We start from the raw sequence: 19,804 nt of genomic DNA, 5'->3' as shown, positions 1-19,804 counted from the left end.
CCTTAATGGTGATGGTTTCATGGCTCGCTCTATCTATCTATCTATATATAGTTATAAATATATACATATATATATATTTGCTGTAACTAGTCAAGTTGTACCTTTTCAATATGAGGTTTCTTGTCTGTCAATTATAATCTCAATAAAACTTTTTTAAAGGATTTATTTATTCACTTTAGAGAGAGAGGGAGAACACGCAGAGAGGGGAAGGGCGGAGGGAGAAAGAATCCTTGAGCAGACTCCCCTCTGAGTGCGGAACCCAAGGTGGGGTCCAGTCCCAGAACCCTGAGATCATAACCCAGGCCAAAATCAAGAGTCAGCTGCTGAACTGATTAAGCCACCCTCAATATAACTGCTAAAAAACAAAAAACAAAACAAAACAAAACAAAAAAACCAGCAGCAAACAACAAAAAGACCATGAAGCAATTCCGTGGATTTTACACTAGGCTCCATGTGTTGGCATGGAACTGGGGAGAAAGACAAAGTTGGCCTCATGCAGATTAGACACATGTGTGTCTACTCAGTGGGTCTAAGATATGGGTTAGTGGGGCCAGTGGCTTTAGGGCTAATATAAAGCACAGCGGACCCTTGAGTAACATGAGGGTTAGAGATATTGACCCTTTGTGTAGTTGAAACTTTGCATATAACTTTCAACTCCCCCCAAACTTAACTACTAATAGTCTGCTGTTGACCAGAAGCCTTTCCAATAACATAAATAGTCGATTGACACATTTTGTATGTTATGTGTATTATATACTGTATTTTTACCATGAAGTCAGCTAAAGAAAAGAAAACGTAAAGAAAACCATAAGGAAGGAGCACCTGCCTGGCTTAGTCGGTGAGGCTCTTGATCTCAGAGTTGTGAGTTTGAGCCCCATGATGGGTGTAGAGTTTACTTAAAAAGTAAAATCTTAAAAAAGAAAGAAAAGAAAATCTTAAGGAAGAGAAAATAAATTTATAGTACAGTACTGTAAAAAATTCATATGTAAGTAAATCTGCACATTTCAAAACTGTGTTATTCAAGGGACGACTGCACTGCACTTCTAAGGAAGCTCTGTGAGGGCTTAAAACAAAAGTCAGGGAAATCAGAAAAATTATTTCGGATTGTTTGGTGGCTAACGACTCATATTGAAATTCTGCCAACAACGTAGTTCTGACAACTTCCAGGAAATACTCTGTTTTGTTAGCACTCAGAAGATATGGCCCCCAAATGTTGCTTAATGCTAACCCAGGCTTAAGGAAATAGGATGGAGCAGTTCCTGGGATCTGACATCATTCTCAGGTGGCCCCAGGCCCTGGGTGGTGGTGGGGCTGGAGCCTGGCTCCAAGCAGGGTCCTGATTGTGCAATCAGAGATAATTGGTTTCTAACTCTGATCCCATTTATTCTTTCCATCCCCAGCCAGGAAAAGCTGCCTTGGCTCCTTTGTTTTTAGCTTCCAAATTTTCCTACTGTCAGCTGCTAAAGCATTTTTGTCTCTTTCTTCCGTCCTCTTGAGACTTCACTCCCCCTTTCACATAGTCCTTCCTTTACCTTAGGGCTGCTTACCATTCCATTTCCCCACCTTGCCCTCTGTCCGGAAGGTCTACTATTCACCCTCAGCAACAGATTTCCTTTTATGCTGTCCCCTGGGCAATGCAGTGGTTGCCCTTCTATTACCCTTGAGGAACAGCTAGAGGACATCTGCTCCATAGTCTTTCTTTAAAAATCTATCTACCTGTTGTCTGTTCAACCCGACTGCCGGCTTCCTGGGGGGGCTTGCCTTACAGCAATCCCTCACTGGTTCACAAGATCCTTGAATCACTGAAGTGTCACTTAGGCTTTCCGCAAAATCTGGAGTAAAGCAGAATTCACTCATTCGGGGGGAGAAAAAAAAAAAAGCAAGCAAGCAAGCAAAAAAAAAAAAAACTTCGGTTGCAATGACTTTACACATCAATAAGACATATGTATGAAGCTGTTCAAGTTGTTAATGATTCACCATGAAACACCCAATACCACCAGGGACAAAGCGCCTTACTAACCGTTAATGAATACACACACACAGAATATGAGATAGCTGCCCAGCGCTTTTCAGCTGCCTTTGATAATACAGGCTCCTGTATCATCCCTGCCGTATAATGAAAACCTCAGCCTGAATTGTATCAATGCACATCACCAGAGCTGCCTGCAAGCTTGTGTATTATAACTTATCTGTTGGGACAATAAAAAGATATCCCATTATCAGCCCTGTCCACTTAACTATTAATAAGGCTCCCTCGGGCCTTTCATCCCCCTCCTGCAGCGCCCCCACACCCCTTTCCTGCTGGCACAGTGCGTACCTCAAAGCCTGCTTAACTTCCCCACTTGGAGACTTAACTAGGGAAAGGTGTGCAGGTCGATTTAAGTGTCTATAAAATGAAATTCACATAAAATAAGAGAAGCAAGCTCTTCAGGGACGAGGCACAAGCTTGGAGAGGCCTCTCCTGAGAGACCTGGGCAGATGGGTGGGGGGGGGTGCCCTCGCCCCCTGCGCTCTTTTTTCTCGCTTAGTGGAGGCAGGAGGAGAAGGAGGGCTGGATGGGTCACTCCTGGTGACTGTCTCTGAGCCTTCTCTTCCTGCGCCCTCCTATCGGCCCAGATGCTCTTCTCTGGACACTGCCTCCATCCTGGGTTCCAGCCCTGGTCTTCTACCTCTGTGCCTGACTGGGAAATCTGTTTGACAGCAGAGATGAGGCAGCATTCTGCTGATATCGCTGGGTGGCGCTCTTCTCCCTAAACCCAGCCACTCAGGCTTGATGGCGCGAGGGCGGCAAGGACCAGGAGGGGCAGAGATCACCAATAAAATTCTTTGTTCAGAGCTTTCCTGCTTAATTGTAGTCACTTTGTTTTACCTGTATTTCCTGGATTATTATTTTTGTCTGTGTCCAGATCTGCCCTCTCTTCATTTCTTGGCTAATATTGTGCTGCACATTTTATCCAAAATTGCTGCGTTTTTTTTGTTTTGTTTTGTTTTGTTTTGTTTTTTTAATTGAGTAACAGCCTCATGTTCATTAGAGTCCAGTGGAGTGCACAGACTGGCACAACTGCAGATAGGAAACTTCTGGAAGAAATGCTCTGAAAGGGATCGCTCTTACTGGTTACCTAACTTGCTAAGGCTGGCCTTCCTCTCTGCTTAATGAATACACAAGACTTATATCTGAATCTTATTCACATGCCTATATCAGTGCTTCTGACCTTCACAACAATATTTATAACCATAAGTAACAGTTGAAATATTTCTTACCCCTGCTTGTTAGGGAGGAATTTAATGACTTTGTGACTAACCTGTGGTTAGCTAGTTAGCAACTGAGGTCAACCAGAAGCGAACCCTTCGACTCACTCCTGCACTGGTCCCCCTTCCACAGTGTTAGCCTGCTCACTGAGCAAGAGGCAACCATGGTGATTACTCTCCTTGCCCTCCACAGCATATCTTAACAGACTGGACTCAGATTTCAGACGAAAGGAGGATTTCCTCACTTGCATGAAATGTTCTGTTAAGCCCCTTCCTACCATGTCAAATTTTCTATGTAGCTGCTTGCTTGCAGGATGCTAGCAATCCCTGCAACAGTAAGGAGAGAGGGCAGGATCCCCAACGTACAGATGCCAAACTCAGGGTCCAGTGAGCGTGCGAGCATGCATGGCAGGGCCTGTGCCTTCTGCTCTGAAAGCATTTCTTTTCCATTCTGCTACCTCTCTCCGCCCCCATTGCCTCTGCAAATAGCAACACCACTAGTAGACTTCTTTGTTTTATTTAGGAAAGGACATGAAAAATAAGTTATCTTTGAACCACAAGAGAAACAGAGGTAAGCAGAATGTAATTACCCAAGTTGGAAACTTGCCATCTACAACAGCTGCAGAATTCCATGGTGGGACAAAAAAGCAATATTGACCAAGAAATATCATATTACCCATCACACACCCGTTCTGATTGTTTGTTCCTCACCCACATTTATTCAGGAGACCTAAGGATCTATCTTCTTAGTATGAGAAGCTCATTACTGGCATTTGCAGATGCTCAGGGATGTAGTGTCTGAGAGAAGGAGACAGGTAAGAAAAATTAATAATGCATACAGCAAAACCCACTTAATTTCTATCTGTGAAGAAGGGCTCTTGTGAGGCAAGGTAGGGTGGCAAGACTTTGGTGCATGCTGAGGAATGAGGCAAGGGCAGGGAGGGAAGAAAGTATTTGACTGTGACGTTGAAGACTCTGTTGCCAAAATCAAACTCACCTTCAAACAAGGTAGAAGGAGCTCTCGTCTGGCCAAGCCTATGGCCCTTTCCTCACTGCCTTGGCGACGGGGAGTTTGAGAGCGCTACAGAGGCAGACTGGGATAAAGGCCCCCCCAAGCTTCCAGATCAATACTAAAGCCTTCGCAGCACCCCAGGAGGTGATGGCAGCTTAGAATCTTCCAACGTTAAAAATAGAGCTGTTTCCTTGTGGGTTGGGTAGGGTTTCAAGAGGTAGAGATGGAAGGAAGGCCTTTCCAGGGAGAGGGGCATGTCTGGTAGAATCAAGTTCTGAGGGAATTGAAGAGAGAATAGGAATGGAGAGGGTTGGGCAGGGAACATGCTACATTGAAAAATGAATCAGAAATTTAGGGAGCGACTGGATTTAGCGGACCTGGAATGTGTGGGTGTGTATGTGCCTGTGTTTACTGCAGAGGTTGATATGTTTTGGTTTTGGGGGTGTTTTAGGGAAACTTTTTTTTTTTTTTTTTTGGTAAAAGAGAATGGTTATCAGAAATATGCCTTTAAAAAAGTAAACTATTATAGGGAAACAATTATGACCAATGTCCTCAAAAGAATTTGCACATTGTAGGACCATAAAGGCCAAAAGTACCATTAATGTGAAGGATGATTTTGTCATCGCTGGTTTAGGGTCCATTTAACAACAGGAAGCTTTGTGTACTTGTGGAAATGTTCTAAAAGAGAGAGAGAGAGAGAAAGAGAGAGAGAGATTTTTACAGAACACTGGATGAGCTGCTCTTAGAAAATTTTTTTAGTCTTGGCTTCTCCTAATGAGTTCAAGCGTGATCCACTATTCTGCCTGGAAGAAGCATTCACTCTTTTGGGAAAATATGGAATCTTCTTTGAGACACATAAAAGGCATCCTTAATTTGTTTATTCATTTATTTTTTTAACTCTGCTTAAAATTCTGGTTTATATTATTCTGAAATTTTACATAGGCATGAAGAAGAACGATATGGACTTAACAATTTTATTCCTAATTATTTGATATTGCTTTTTTGTTCGTTTTAAATTAGGAGGACTGACTGATGAATAAAAGGAACATTAAGGACTTCAAGATGGCTCTCACCCGTTAGATGTTTCATAAAACTTAATATTACGCTAGCTATATTGCTTCCGGTATCTGTCAGATTCACAGGATTGAGGGTGGTGTACCATCACACAAGCATGTCATGCTGTTCTTGTAAACCCACTCTGAATGTTAAGAGTACATGAAACAGGCCAATGTCCTGGTCTGCAGGGAGGCTCCCTGCAACTTAACATTCTATCTCCTGCTTGAGGAAAAGAACCTAAATGTTGTGGTCATTTCATATTCCTCCCCTTTCCATTTAGGATAAAGTTTCACATTTTAGCAGCAAATTGCACTTTCTAGCAACATCAGGGGCTCGTAATCATGCCAAAAAATTGACCTCCAGGTAAGATGGGAACATTTCAGAGAGGTTTGCAAATAACAAATTACATGCACCAAGAAGCTAAAACACAGTTCTTTTTAAGAGTCCTTTGTAGGAAAGTAAGGGTGCCTCTGTTCAATCAAGATAGCTATGTGAGAGAAGGAGAATCTTTCTAAGCTTATTGTCTGCCCTTCCCCCAAATGTAGATCTTTCTATGGTGGCCAGACAGCCAGGATTTGCTTCTGATTTGAAGAGAGTTTCCTAATCTCTCAAAATCAAGTTTCTTCATCCAAAAAGTAGGACAATCTGCTCAGTTTTCTGCTTCTGGTATACATGTGTGCCATGGTATACAACTCATCTTCCATAGCTATTCTCCAACCCCCAACGACCAAATCCTCTATGTCTCAAAGAAAGACCCTTCCCCCACGCGTGGGAAGAACTCACCCCCGCAGAGATGCTATAGGTTGTCATCTCCAAAGCCACACCTTAGAGGGAATCCCTGAGGCCTCCTCCCAGACTGCATTTCTAGAGATGACTATGTAATGAACTTGCTCTTCCAGGGCTCTCAGCCATTGCCAGGGATGCTTGAAAGGTAAGGAAGCCTCTTCCCATTCACAAACCCACAAGGAGAATCACTCTGACATATGAGTCTCCTCTCTGGCCAAAGGAACAGACCCCAATTTCCAAGAGGATGAGCTTTGAGGATGCTTATACACTGATTGTATGGAGCTCTGTGTACATTTTTTTAGATATAAGGCTCTAAGTGATTGCCAGAGGCTTCCATTGGCTCAACAATAATAATTTAAATTCTTAACATTATTGAAATATTGAAATATCTCATTATGTCCCTGCTCCACTAGTAATTATGCAAAATGTGAAAATAAATTAGTTAGTCTTCTTTCTATGAAAGTTCATTGAGGATAAAAACCACATCACACTCATCTTTGCAACAGCAGCAGTAATTGCTGCTAGCATTAATGTGGCACTTACTGTATGCCAGATACTGTTCTAAGTGTTTAAACATATTAATTAATATAATCCTTACATCAACCTAATGAAGGAGACTCTCTTATCCCTGCTGTACAGCTGAAGAAACCAAGACCAGAAAGATGGCCCAATGTTAACTGGTTAGTAAATGGTGGAGCTGGAATTTGAGCTCACTCTGTCTGCCTCCAGATCATATGTTTTTCTGTAGAAGGCAACGAAGAGGTGACTATTGATCATATAGATGCAAAGGAATAGCTTTGCATTCATTTGGGTTTTGATGGTTGGAAATCGGGATGAAAGAAGTGAGATAGATTAGACTGATATTCTTTAATGGGAATGTTTTATATTTTGGAGGCGATGGGAACTGGGAACATCACCTCTATTGTGTCTAATTTTCCATCTGGATCCAAGGCTTGAGGGTTTGTTTTTTGTTTTTTTTTTTCCTTCCCCTGCAGTAGATGCATCACTAAGGCTCTTCTCACTTGGACCAGCCATGACTAGTCTTTTACATTTTCCCCTTACAAATGAAAATAAAAGAGAGTAAGTGTGATTTTCCCAAGGTGGCTGGGAGTCTTTAGCAAGAAGTAGGAAAGGAAGAAAAAAAATGAGTTGAAAGCAAGAGTGTGTGAACTCGGGAGAGATTGCCTCATGAAGTAGAATTACCATGACAGCAGAGTGTGAAGAGAGAGGACCAGCGGGAAGGATAGGTGTGCGCCTTGTCTGCACTCCAGCTGGGGCTTTGCTCTCAGTTCTCACCCACCCATGGCACATTTCTCAAGTGGCATCCTTTGTTCTTTCTTCTAGACCCGTCCCACAATATGCACACATTTCTTTCAGTCTGTCTCTCCCTGTGACCTAGATCTCCTATGTTTACAAAACTGGTTCCAACAAGTATCCAAATATTACTGGACAAAATGCCCTTCTTCTCTGTGGGTTCCTGAGTGCTCCCTTGACAAGGGCAACACTAGCTTTTCACACTGTTCTGAAGCCCTAGTCCTCTCTCCGTCATTACCCAGTGACTGTTGTACTTCATAACTGTCAGTTCTACACAGATGACTCCCATAATTTTACTGATCCCTTATTTCCACTGCCTCTTGGGCACCGTACCTAGGTGTTTCCAGCCAAGAGCTGAGCTCTGTTTTCTTTCCTGGAGGAGGACCAATTATTTCACTGAACCACCAACATTGCTATTATCTAGATCCACTCCCATCTGAAACTCAACATACCTGAAGTTTAAATTACTTTCTCCTTCCCTCTCAAAATGCTTTCCTCCTCATTGCCTTAATGATATTTTTTGTTCTAGATTCATCCAGGATGAAAATGTGGATAAATATTTCACCTTTCCTATATCCCCTAAATCCAATCTCTCCACACATCTGATCCATTCTTCCTTTACAATTCTGCCTCTTTCATCTTTCCTTGTATTCTCATTACCACCACCCTGACTTTCAAGCTGTCCTTCTTACTCTGCCAAGTTCCTAGCATTTAGGGGCATGAACTAGCTGGGCTAGGGCTCAAACTCTGACTTTGTTAGGCTGATTAAATAAAATAACAATAGTACATGCCCCATAAAATGGTTGATATGATTAAATAGTCAAATGTTGAGGAAATTCTTAGAATGTAGTTATTTTATTAATATTACTTACTTTTCTTTAGTTTCACCACTATTCCAATCCATCATGTTCTGTACCAAAAAAATAGTATTCTTAACACATCATTCTGACTATAAAACTTCACTAATCTAAAGCCAGAAGGTTTCCAAATGCATATTAAATAAAGTCAAAACTCTGTAGCCTGGTCCCCAGTGTCTTCTTCAGTACATTCTGTAGTAGTCTGTCTTTATTCTATTCTGGTCAGAGTGATTGATTTATAATCTTTGCTATTTCAGAGTCTACACAGCTTCTGATTGGAGCCAAAATACCACTTAAAACACTGCACCAATAGCCTGTTTGTAAATTCTTTAGCTTCCTCTGACCCCGTTTTGAATTTTTCATCAATATTACTGACTCAATACTACTTACATACTGTCTTTCACTTATTAATTTTATTCCTAAACTATAAGGCCATAGATGTCTGAAATTCAATCTTACATCAGTAGTCTTGGCAGTAACATGACACACAGTAGATTCTCAATGATTTTTTTTTAAAATAAATCTAAATGAGGATTCTATCTCTATTGAAACACTAAGGGGTTAATAAGTAAGGCAAAGATGTGAAGGGAAATGAAAGAGAGAAAGCATGAGCATACATGTGAGTGGGTGAGTGTGGTGTAGAGATAGCTGTTGATAATGGGAATTCTGATGATTTCAGGACAAAGTCCAAGCCCTTTTTCTCCACAGCTGTCTGTATGACACAGTCTGAACAGAGACCACCAAAGGCCTTGTCACATTCCCAAACCATACACCCTTCCAGGCATAGGTCATGTTGCTGGTATTATCCTCAGATGTGGTCAGTGACCACCTCTGTCATGAGCAGTGAGCCACAGTATGTACTGAATAGCTGCTCCATGTGAGTGGCCATAGTTAACCTGACTGCAGAGCATAGTTGATCTTGGATGGAAGCCATGAGCAGGAGGTACCTTGACCTATTATTAGGTAGACAGAATGATGGATAGCATTTGAATCATAACTTAGAGTGACTGGGCCAGGGACTGTGCAAGATGGTCACCAGACCCATTTTTCCTTCTGGGGCTCACCCAAACTACATTTCATAGCTGCCTTGCTTTAGCTAGAACACTAGCATCCATTTTCCTAAATGAAATAGGAGGAGAATGTGGCAATTCCAGAGCCAGGCTATGTGCTCTCCCCATTCTCTATGGTTGGAATGGCCAGCATGGTGTTGAGCCATGGCAGAACCTCAGTGTGGGGGAGCCCCAGGCCCAGGATGACCACATGGAGCAGAGGCTCCTCGTTGACTCACAAAATACTGTGACATATTTTTGTATTAAATACTAAGATCGGTGGGTTATTTACCACAGCACTTAGAATTAGTGAGACTATCTAATACACTCTTCAAAGCACTTTCCCATTTCTTATCTTGGTCAAACCCCAGAGCAAACCTGGGGTAAAGGAGAGATAAGTCTGATCATGTGGTTTCCTTTGTGGGGACAGAAATGTCTACTTGGTCTGCCCTAAATTCCTCAATTAAAAGCTAAGGCTTTGGGGAAAATTGTCTATTTCTCTCTCTACTTGACTATACTACCTCTACTAAGTATAAAGACCATTGTTCAATTCCACTGTTACTGTTTTCTTCCTCAGATCAATACATTCTATTTCTGTGGTACGAACTGCAATCCAGGTTTATAAACCGCATCGCTCTTTTTAGAGGCAGGAAGAGGGAGGAGAGAAGGACGGCAGAGGGCTCTTGAGATCCACTACATGAAGGTGGAGAAGAGCTCGTGCTGGCCCTTGAGCACACACTGTTTTGTCTGGTTCTTGTTTTATATCTGAACGTTAAGAAATGCCACTTAGTCAGAGTCTGCTTGCCTCCTTGTATCCTGTCCTCCTCTCTTATGATGAGAGGACTTTGAGGAGAATCTCAAGAAAGGAATGTAAGGAGGAGTAACTTCCCTTTCTGTGCACGATGGAGATTTCAGTTGCTGGAAGAAAAGGGTAAGAGCAGCAGCAGCCCTTCTCTGCTTCCCTGTGCTCTCTTCCTTGGGCTGACTGATGGGGATTAATAAGGATGTAGCCCCCACCCCTGAACATCTATCTTCCTGTCACAAATCCTCAGTAGAGCCTGGCACATGCCCAAAGGCAGGAACATGCCAATGCCATCAAACAATGTGGGGTCCTTCTTTTTTGGTGGGTTACCTTTCTACTTTTCTCAACAATTACGATTTTTATACTTCCAGTGGCTGGCATATCAGTTTCAAATACCTTTAAATCCAGAAGTGATGGCAAGTAGGAGCAGATTTGATATGAGTGGACTTACCAAGAGTATCCTACCTGATAGCTCAGGGAAGGTCTCAGCTGTGTTTTCCTATACATGAACAACACTTAGCACAGTGGCTGGCACACAGTTAGAACCTAATAAATGTTTGTTGAGCGAAGAAGTGAAGGCATGATTTTTTTTTAAACATTTTATTTATTTATTTGTCAGAGGGAGAGGGAGAGAGAGCACAAGCAGGAGGGGCAGCAGACAAAGGGAGAAGCAGGCTTTCCTGCTGAGCAAGGAGCCAGATGCTAGACTTGATCCCGGGGCCCTGAGATCTCAACCCCAGCCGAAGACAGACACCCAACTGACTGAGCCACCCAGGTGTCCCAGGATGCATGATTCTGACTATAGTTTTACTTTCTATAGTACATATTTATCCATTGATATACAATTTTATTTCAAGAGGATTGAGACAAATGATCGAATGTCTATATTCTAAGAGCTACAGCTAATTTTTACATGTTGCTTATTAATAAGTTAGAGAGATACATCTGTCATTTTCTAGTGAAAAAAAAATAGGAGCTGTGGGTCCAAATTTAAGCAATAAATCAAAAACAATACTCTGACATCTGGGTGAGAGACAAAAGGAAGTTAGCAAAACAGAGTAGTAAATTAATTCAAGTTTGTGAGAAGCAGAAAACAGCTACTTCTTGGGTATCCAGGCAAGAAAAATCCTGGGCTCTTAGCAACCACAGGGGACCAGATGGGAACTGAGTCTTCAGGTGGCCTATGGGAATTGGCAGAAAATAGAGGTGAGGCCAGGTGAGAACTCATTTCAACAAATATGTTTTGGGCTCCTCAACTGTGCTTGCCTGATTCTTTGTGGGAAACAAAGAGAACTGAGTTCACCAATATTTGTGAAAGAAAGGAAGGAGAGAAGATCTACTGGTAATTAATCTAAGGCTAACTGTGATTAATGATGAGTGGTACACTAGAATTACAAAATGCTGTGGGAATGTAAGCGAAAGACATTTTTGTCAAGGTCAGGAATGGTGGTATATATGTTAGGACATTTAAGAGAAATGGAATTTACTTAAGCTTTGTAAATTAGATATGATATTGGTTGGCAATTATAGCAGAAGTAGGTAAGAAAGGAGATTATAGCAAGAAGAAATGTCTTAGGTATTTATTAAATTGGTCAGCAGGAAAACGAGGTATGGGAGTGGGGAAAAAGTTTTGTTGGAAAGAAGACTGGAAAGTTTGGTAGGCCTACATAGTCGAGGGTTCTAAATGTAAAGCTTAAGCATTGGTGCTTTGTTCTGAATGTAGTAAGGAGCCATTGAAAGCTTATTAGCATAAGAGTGATGAACAAAAACTGTATTTTAGGAAGGTTGCTCTGAAGGCAATGCCCAAGATACATTCCATAAGGAAGGGACTGGAAGTAGGAGGACGAATTTGAAAGTGGAAGCATGGCCACGAGGCTGTAAGCTAGTGCAGTGATGTTGGCAGTATATTGCAAGGGGGTTGAGCTCAAACACAGGACCAGATGGGCAAGCTGTGCTTGCTAACTGAATGTGGGAATGAAAGAGAGGAAGAAGTAGATGGAAATTTTAGGAGGTGGAACCACAGTGACCAGGAGGGGGAAGAGGCCATTAAGAAATTGGGGGCAAAGAAAGTAAGTTGACACTGATAGATTCAATTTTTTCCCCTTTAGATTAATGGCAGGGGTCTTGAGCTGGAAAAGGAGGACAGAGATGGATTTGGGAGTTTTAAGGAATGGCAAATATTTGAAGGAGCTAGTATGAATTTTTTAGGAGATTAGAGAAGGAAAAATAATGAGTTTTCCTCTATTCTAAATACCTGGTTAAGTTTGAATGCTATTAAATGATAGTAATTTACACATGTTGATGAACTTTCCCTCTAATGGTTGGAGAAGGCTCCCATCTTCACTGGAGATTGTTGGTTCCTGGTGATAAGCCCTATCTCCTCTAGCATCTTCACATTGTGGCCCATCTCTGCTAGCCTGGCCAACTGGACCAGGGAGAAACTCTCGCTGGGGGCTTCCCGTATACCTCCTTATGATTTATAAAGCACTCAGTTTGGGACACAGGTGATTGAAAAGAATGAATGGAGTCAATACTAAGTTTAACACCTTATGTTCTGACCATTAAAAATGTCAGTATGTTGGTTCTCTTAGACTCCAAGAGGTTAGAGGCCTCTGCACTGAACTTCAATATATGTTGGAAAACAAAAAACAAAAAACACCAAACAAAACAAAACCCAAGACCATGTAACATATGTAACATTAGAAAATACCTTATTACGTTTAAGGATATTCACATACAATTCGAATAATGACAGGTCTACAGCTCTGTGAGACTGTTTTAGTATTCTCGTTTTAAAATGCTAGCATGGATCCACGACTGAAGGCAGTGTAGTAAAAGTCTCAGAACAGAGAATTTTACTCCTGGCTGACCACTCACAGCTGTGTACCACCAGAGACATCACTCAGCTTTTGCTGGGACTCTGGCTGCATGACAGAGAAATGGGGCTAATGATGCCCAATCATGGCCTGTTTGATAAGGCCACCAGGATGATGAATTGAGAAGACCTCTAGATAAGATGCTCTAAGCCCTGGGAAGGAGAAGTCATGATCAATTAGAGTGCAGAGATTTTCACTGCTGAAGCTCTATCTCCCTCCTTGTCCATCTCCTGCAAAACCTGAGGACTCACTGCCCAGGCCTAGTAACATGACAGGGCTAGAGCAAGTGTTCAGTATAGACAAGGGGAAAAAAAAATCACATTTGAGATTAAACTTCTAAAAAGAACTGTCCAATTTGTCAGCCGTTCCCCTCCTGACCTCTGCTGAGTGCTGAGAAGCGGCAATGCCTCCCCCAGCATGTTTCTACTCTGTAGGAGCTCGATGAAGGGAGCATACTTAAATAAACATCTCCAAGGCAGCTCCATCAAACAAGAAAAGACTGGAACTCTCTCAGTCAGCAGTAGGGCATGGGACCCAAACCCTGAATGTCAGGGGCTCCCAGCTCCCTTCCCACTTGAACTTCAAATGGTTTGTCAGAGGGGTATTTCAGCTTCTAAGGTAATAATCCTCATGCCTTACTTGCTGTGCCATTTTCCATATTCAGTTTCTGGCTTCAGCTCCTCTGACAAAGCACAGAGGGAGAAGAAAGCCTGCTGGCCATTCAGAAGGGAGAAAGGCAGGTGGCAGAAGACCTGGGTTGCAGTAGGTCATGGGATGTTTGAAGAGTTATCAGAATTTGATAAACTAGAGGATGAGTTTGAGATGACATCAAATCTAGGCTGAGCAACAATGGGCAGAGTTAGCCCCTGGGAGAAGGGAGGCACCCCCTAAATAGACAGCAGATGAGAATGTCCCCTGCTTCAAAAGGTGAAGACCCCTTCATATGAGCAGGGTGAAGACCAATTCCAACTGTAACAACATTTACTTGAACATTAACAAGTAAGTGTGGGTTGGTAAGATAGGGGTGAGAGTGTTCACCTGGGATGGATTTGTGGGGATTAAATGAGGTAATAATATACATACAGATGATCAGGTGGTTTGCCCGACACTTCCTAAGGGTTCAGGAAATGCTAATGTCATGTACCTAACGTAACTAGCCATGCTTTCCATCTTTTATTGAATTTTTTAATCAGTGCCTACCAAGTGCCAGGCAGCACAGCAAGCAGGTCCTGGCCGTACTACATCCCTGCCCTTGTGGAATCCATAGTCCACCACTCCATCACTCAGCAGTCATGCGTACTCAGCTACTTCATGACGTTCGTTCCTTCATCTGCAAAAATGGAATGATGATCACAGTTAACTCAAAATCCCCAAGCTCACTGCCTGTCCTGCATCAGTCATGCAGCAAATGCTTTCCTCCTGCTTGTCTGCTGCTCCCCATCCCTGGTCATCTCTCTGATGGGGTCGGGCAGGCAGGGAGGGCAACAGTGTTAGAGGTGGGGATTTCACCTGTGGGCATCTACAAACCCAGAGTTGCCAGATTTACCTTAGTCCAGCCCCAAAGCCACTGTCTTTTTGAAGCAAATTAAGTACTTTCTGCAAAATGTTAACCCTTTTAGAACCAGGAGTCTCATTTCTCTCTACTCTTCAGGAGATTCACTGGGAGTGTCTATGCCCTTTCCTGCTCAGCCAACTGAAAGGGTCCTCTCCTGTGGCCCAGGGGCCATGAAGGGAAATTTGCCCACGGCAAACTGTATCTTTGACTGAACTTGTGATTTTGATTAGATAACTTGGACAGAGAGTGCTCAGCCAGAGGCAAGGGCTGGCCTGGAAGCCGAAGGATGCCCTATCACCTCAAGACCTCGAGACCTTGCTCCTTACTGTATTTACCAACTGGTAAATAGAAAGTTAATTCAACCGCCCCTAAAACACAAAAGGACGATTACCCAATTGTTGGGTTTCGTAGCTCTGGGGCACTGGTTTGGAAGCTGTGCTCACCTCTTGGGGAGATTTGGCCTCAAGCTTACAGGGCAGAGGGGAGTTGCTGCCAAGGAGATCGAGTCAGTACTCATTCTGTCTCTATAACCCCCTGTAGGTGGAAAGGGGAGGCTGGTCTGGCATTTGAGCCCTACGAATGCCAGAGACAAGGAGCAGAGTTTAAGTGATCTGTCCAGGCCAGATAGGCAGTGAGTACTGGCTTCAACAAGGACCAACTCAGATATTCTGCCCTGGAGGATGGACATGCCCTGGCACTGGGGAGCTGCCGGAGGTGACAGCTGGAGAGAAAAGGAGCACATGCGGAGAGCAGCCACCAAGATCCCGATTTACCAAGCATCACGGTGCCTTCCATCTTAGGAAGGAGACGGGATAAGGCAGAGGGGCAAAGGAAGAAGAAGAAGAAGAAAAAAAAAAAAATCTCTCACCCACCCTCAACCCTATTCTGCTCCAGAATGTACCCAGACAGTCGCCTCAATTCTGTTTAGCAGCTTAGTTGATGGCTTTTCTCTTCTCCTCTGAAGGTCTGTTATTTAGGCCTTGTGGTTTGTTGGTCCTAACTTTGTTACACACCATGATACTTGCAAATAGGGCAAAGTAAATTAAGAATTGGTAATGATAACATTTGGAGCAGATCTGAAGGAGACTTGGGGTTAACTCTGATTTGTGGATATGACAAAATTTTCCAATTCGACATTGCAAAATAAAACCCATATATTCCCCCCTGCAAATGCCATTTCTACTCTTCCCAGACAACCTCTTTGAGTCAGGGCAAAGAGAAGCCCCAGGCAACTCCTATCCTTCCCACTTCAAGGATAGCAATGTTAATTTAGTTGCAAAAAATAGAAATAAGATTCAAGTGTTCTCTCTTTCATCTCCTCAGCCGCTACTGATAAACCACTTGCCCCTCCTAACTGCCTCAGTCCCCACCTTACATTTGCCACTGTCACTGAGGAACTAAACTCCAGTGTTTGGTCTAATAATGCACTGTGGACCCCTTGTCCATTTAGTTATAAGGGTATCTTGCAGGTGTGGGTGATGCTGTTTGCTCCCTGCCTGCTTCTCAGTGACTGTACAGGTGACCTTTGAAGCTGCGGAGAGCACACGTCCCATCAGCTGGGTAATCCTTCGGTCTGGATAACAGACATCCAATTTGGATTCCAAGCCTGACTGTTGAGAGGAGGCTTATCTGGGGAGCTCAAAGGAGAACCACCTTGGGGGCAGTGAGGGTAGTTTTGCCTGAGGAGAGGAGACACAGAGGATGAGTCACTGCAATGCTCAAGGAGACCGTAGCACTAGTACTCAGCACTGATCAAGGGAACCTTCTAGAACTTGTTTTCTAAGACAATGTCATCACTGCCTCCAGAGTGGCATCAGCCAAGGGAGCTAAAGCCAGTGCCTCCAGGAAGCAAGTGTTCCTGGATTAATACCACCCACCCCACTCATCCCTTTCTCTCTGGGCCAGGCTCAGTGAGTACTCCCCTTCTGCTATGTCATTTAATCCTTAAATGGTGGCTTCAGGAAATGTGTCTTGGGTATTTTTACCTCCCTCGCCACCTCCCAACTAACAAATGAGGAAAAGCAGCTTCACAGATGTATCACTTAGCACACTGGAGACACACAACGGGTCATAACAATGCTAATCCTCTGTGTGGATGATCTCACTTGGCCCTCCAAAAACCCAAGGGGGCCATCACCATCTTTAGTTACAGAGGGGGAGCCCCAGGCTCACAGAAGTTATGCAACTTGCCCAAGTTAACGTGGCTGCTAACCATTAGTAAATATCAGGGTCTGGGGAATTTGAAGCCATGTGTGTCATCTTCAAAATTCATGTTCTCCAAGCTCTATCACTGGATGTACTTTGTGCTGCTCAGTAGGATTCTCTTTAAAAAGTTAAGCCGGGTGATGTTTTGGCTCCTAGTCCTCCCCTCTAATCTCAGCAGCAACCCCACTGAAGGGTCCAGGCTGCCTTAAGACGCCAACTGATCCCTGCCCACCCCAGCACCAATTTTGCAAGTCTCTGCCGTGATGCCCAGGCGTCTTATAAAGCGGCCTCCTCTCCCTTCTCTCCCTGCTTCTTCCACAGCTGCAGGAACCTCAAATGGACCCCTGTAGTCCTAGTCATGAAAACAAAAGTGGCACTTGCATCCCAAAGGATTGCAGAAGCAATCAGGCTGTGCTGAATGCAGCAGAGCTGGCCGTGTGTAGAGGTGCCCACCTGGAGGGGCCGCAGACAAGGGCTGGGAGCTCTATCAGGAAGCCACAGGGCCCCCTGCCATGGGAACTTTCTCTGGAGGCAGTGGCTTCTGAAAGTATTTCAAAGACATGAATAATTCATCCACTCCAGAGGGGAAAGAAAAAAAATTTTAAAAGAGGAAAACAAAGATCTAATGGGCCTCAGAGACTCCCACGCACTTGGCAAAGGTGGCTTTCAGATTCAGCCACTGGAGCACAGGAAGGTGGGGGAGGAGGAAGGGAAGAGAACTTTTGTTTTAAAAAAAGCACACCTTTTAAAGTGAGAGCAGCCTATAAGAAGATCTTAAATTTATACAGCTCCTGCGACTTTACGAAAAGTTTCTATATACACATTTAGCTCCTTAAAACAAATGAGTGGGAAGAATGTGATTTTAATTAACCTATTTTTTTTAGATGAGGAAACATCTTCAAGAGCTTAAGGGTTTGTTGATGACCCGGACCCTGGTCTTCTGCACCTCGGACCAGTAGGCTTTCTTCACACCCCGCAGACTGCCCTTGTGGTTCCTGTATTCGTTCCATTACAGGGGCTGTTAGGGCTTCTAGACAAAGAGCTGGGAGACCCAGGTGGGGACTCTGATCTAGAATTGTCTGTGTTCCAGCACAGATCTCAGTCATGGTTCCCAGCAGTGAAGAAAGACGTCAGAGGTACAGAGCCCGTCCACCCACCTTCCCAGTCCAGCACCCACGGAGAGGAGACCTCATGGCACCTCGGCCAGGCCCCTGGGGAAGAGAGTGCTTCCAGCTCCTGACCTTCCACAAGGTTTCAGTGATTCCTGTGTGGAGCAAAAACGTCATCCTTGTTCACATTCATGAGAAACAGAGACAATGATTTAAAGTATAATCTGCTAGCTAGTTGACTTCTTTTCTCATGGGCCGTCTCCACCTTGGCGTTCAAGAGTATGAAGCTATCTGACATTGTGAAACTTTCTTCGGGCTCCAATTCCATCTACCAAATTGAGGAACTACTTAAAGGAGAGTCAGACACCCTTTCTGATTTCCTTCCTGACCTTCTGAGCAGCCACTACGATTCCCTCACTTACCAGCATCCCAAAGGAAGAGGAAGAAGGACGTTTGCCTTTCTTCCTGTGTTTCTTTCTTATTCATTGACAGTAGGAGAGACTCTACCTTTCCGTGGAGTGGTGTGTAATTATTGCATGTGCATGCCCGCTTCCTAATTTCAGAGTGTGGGCAGGGGTTCTTGTAGAACTTGCTTCATCCAAACACGTCACTCGTTCGAGGCTTCTGCATCAACAGACTCCAGGAAGAGCATCTAATTGCCAGCATCCATAACCATCTCTACCCTTCCAACCCCCTTCACTCTGGCTTTGGACCCAAGCTAACCCCTTCCCTCCTGAACCCCCGCTCCCCAGAGTGGTCTGTTTTGACTCCTTTCCTGGTGCAGAGACATTTCTTCAGTAATCTGGGAGTGTTCCTGTGCTAATGCACGTAAATTGTAATTAATTTCTCTCTAATTGATGCGTGGGACTACCTAGGCCCCTCATTTTCTTCCCTTCATTCCTTTATAAATATATGATTTGACAGGTTAATTTGAAAGCAAAAGTTAGATTCTTTACAGCCATCTAAGCAGAAGCCCCAGAACGCAATTTGCTGTCTAGTTGTGCGAAGCATAATAAAAGGGTTGAAGTCAGGTTATCCTTTTTTTATCGTCATTTTGCTAATTTAATCTTTTTCCCCTTCATAAGGAAATAAAATAGTCATTTCACAGCCCGAAAGCCTTGGCAGTGATTGGCGAGGGGGCAGTATCCTGAGTGCTGTGGCGTTTCTCGCAACCTTTCCCCAGGTGGGGTCCTGCTGCAGACCCTCGAGGGCCACTGCCAGGGGTGTGTGGGCGGCGCCAAGAGAGTTCCACTTTGGCACGTCAATCAACACTGAGTCAAGCCTCCTGCAGCCCGCTGTAGCCAGAAGGGAAAAGCACTGGAAATTCTGGGAGCTTGGGGCCATGGAGGACAGCTACAGGTACATGGAGGCCACCAGGTACCTGGAAGAGGGGACAGTGGAAGGCCATTTCTGTCACCTCCAACAGCTGCTGCACACGAGGCCTTGACGTTGTTGCAAGGAGCTGGAGCTGGAGTCACAAAGACCTCTCCACAGGGGAGCAAATCCCCCAGAGGGAGAGACAGTAACCCAGCTTCCTAAACACTGGCTCGGGTTTCCCTAGTTCTTGGCAATCACACTGAAGTGAGGGCAGGGGGGGCTCTGAGGGCATTTAGCACCCCCGTCAGGGAACCAGTGTCAGTTGGTGCTTGAATTGAATTCTGAACTCCTTGTGGTAGTGTTTCTTGGGAGGGAGAAGGGTGGTGGCTACAAAGCTCTCCACACCCAGGCCTGGTGGCTTGAGGGGTCTCTTCTTACCTAAGGAGCTGGACTTTTTGCCACCAGCCCATTTATTTAAGGGATCCAAGCCTACCGACTCAGTTTTTCTTCCCAAAAGGTTGGTTTAACGCAGAGGGACAGAAACATGATGAAAACATCTCCAGCTTCTAGCCCAGATACTATTCTCATAGGCTTTCATTTTCTCCTCTCATCGTCCA

The sequence above is a fragment of the Enhydra lutris genome, unplaced genomic scaffold (assembly GCF_002288905.1).
Source record: "Enhydra lutris kenyoni isolate GAN:26980312 unplaced genomic scaffold, ASM228890v2 scaffoldscaffold34, whole genome shotgun sequence".
Classification (NCBI taxonomy): domain Eukaryota; kingdom Metazoa; phylum Chordata; class Mammalia; order Carnivora; family Mustelidae; genus Enhydra; species Enhydra lutris.
The sequence above is the reverse complement of the archived record's forward strand: the minus strand, read 5'-3'. Positions refer to the sequence as shown.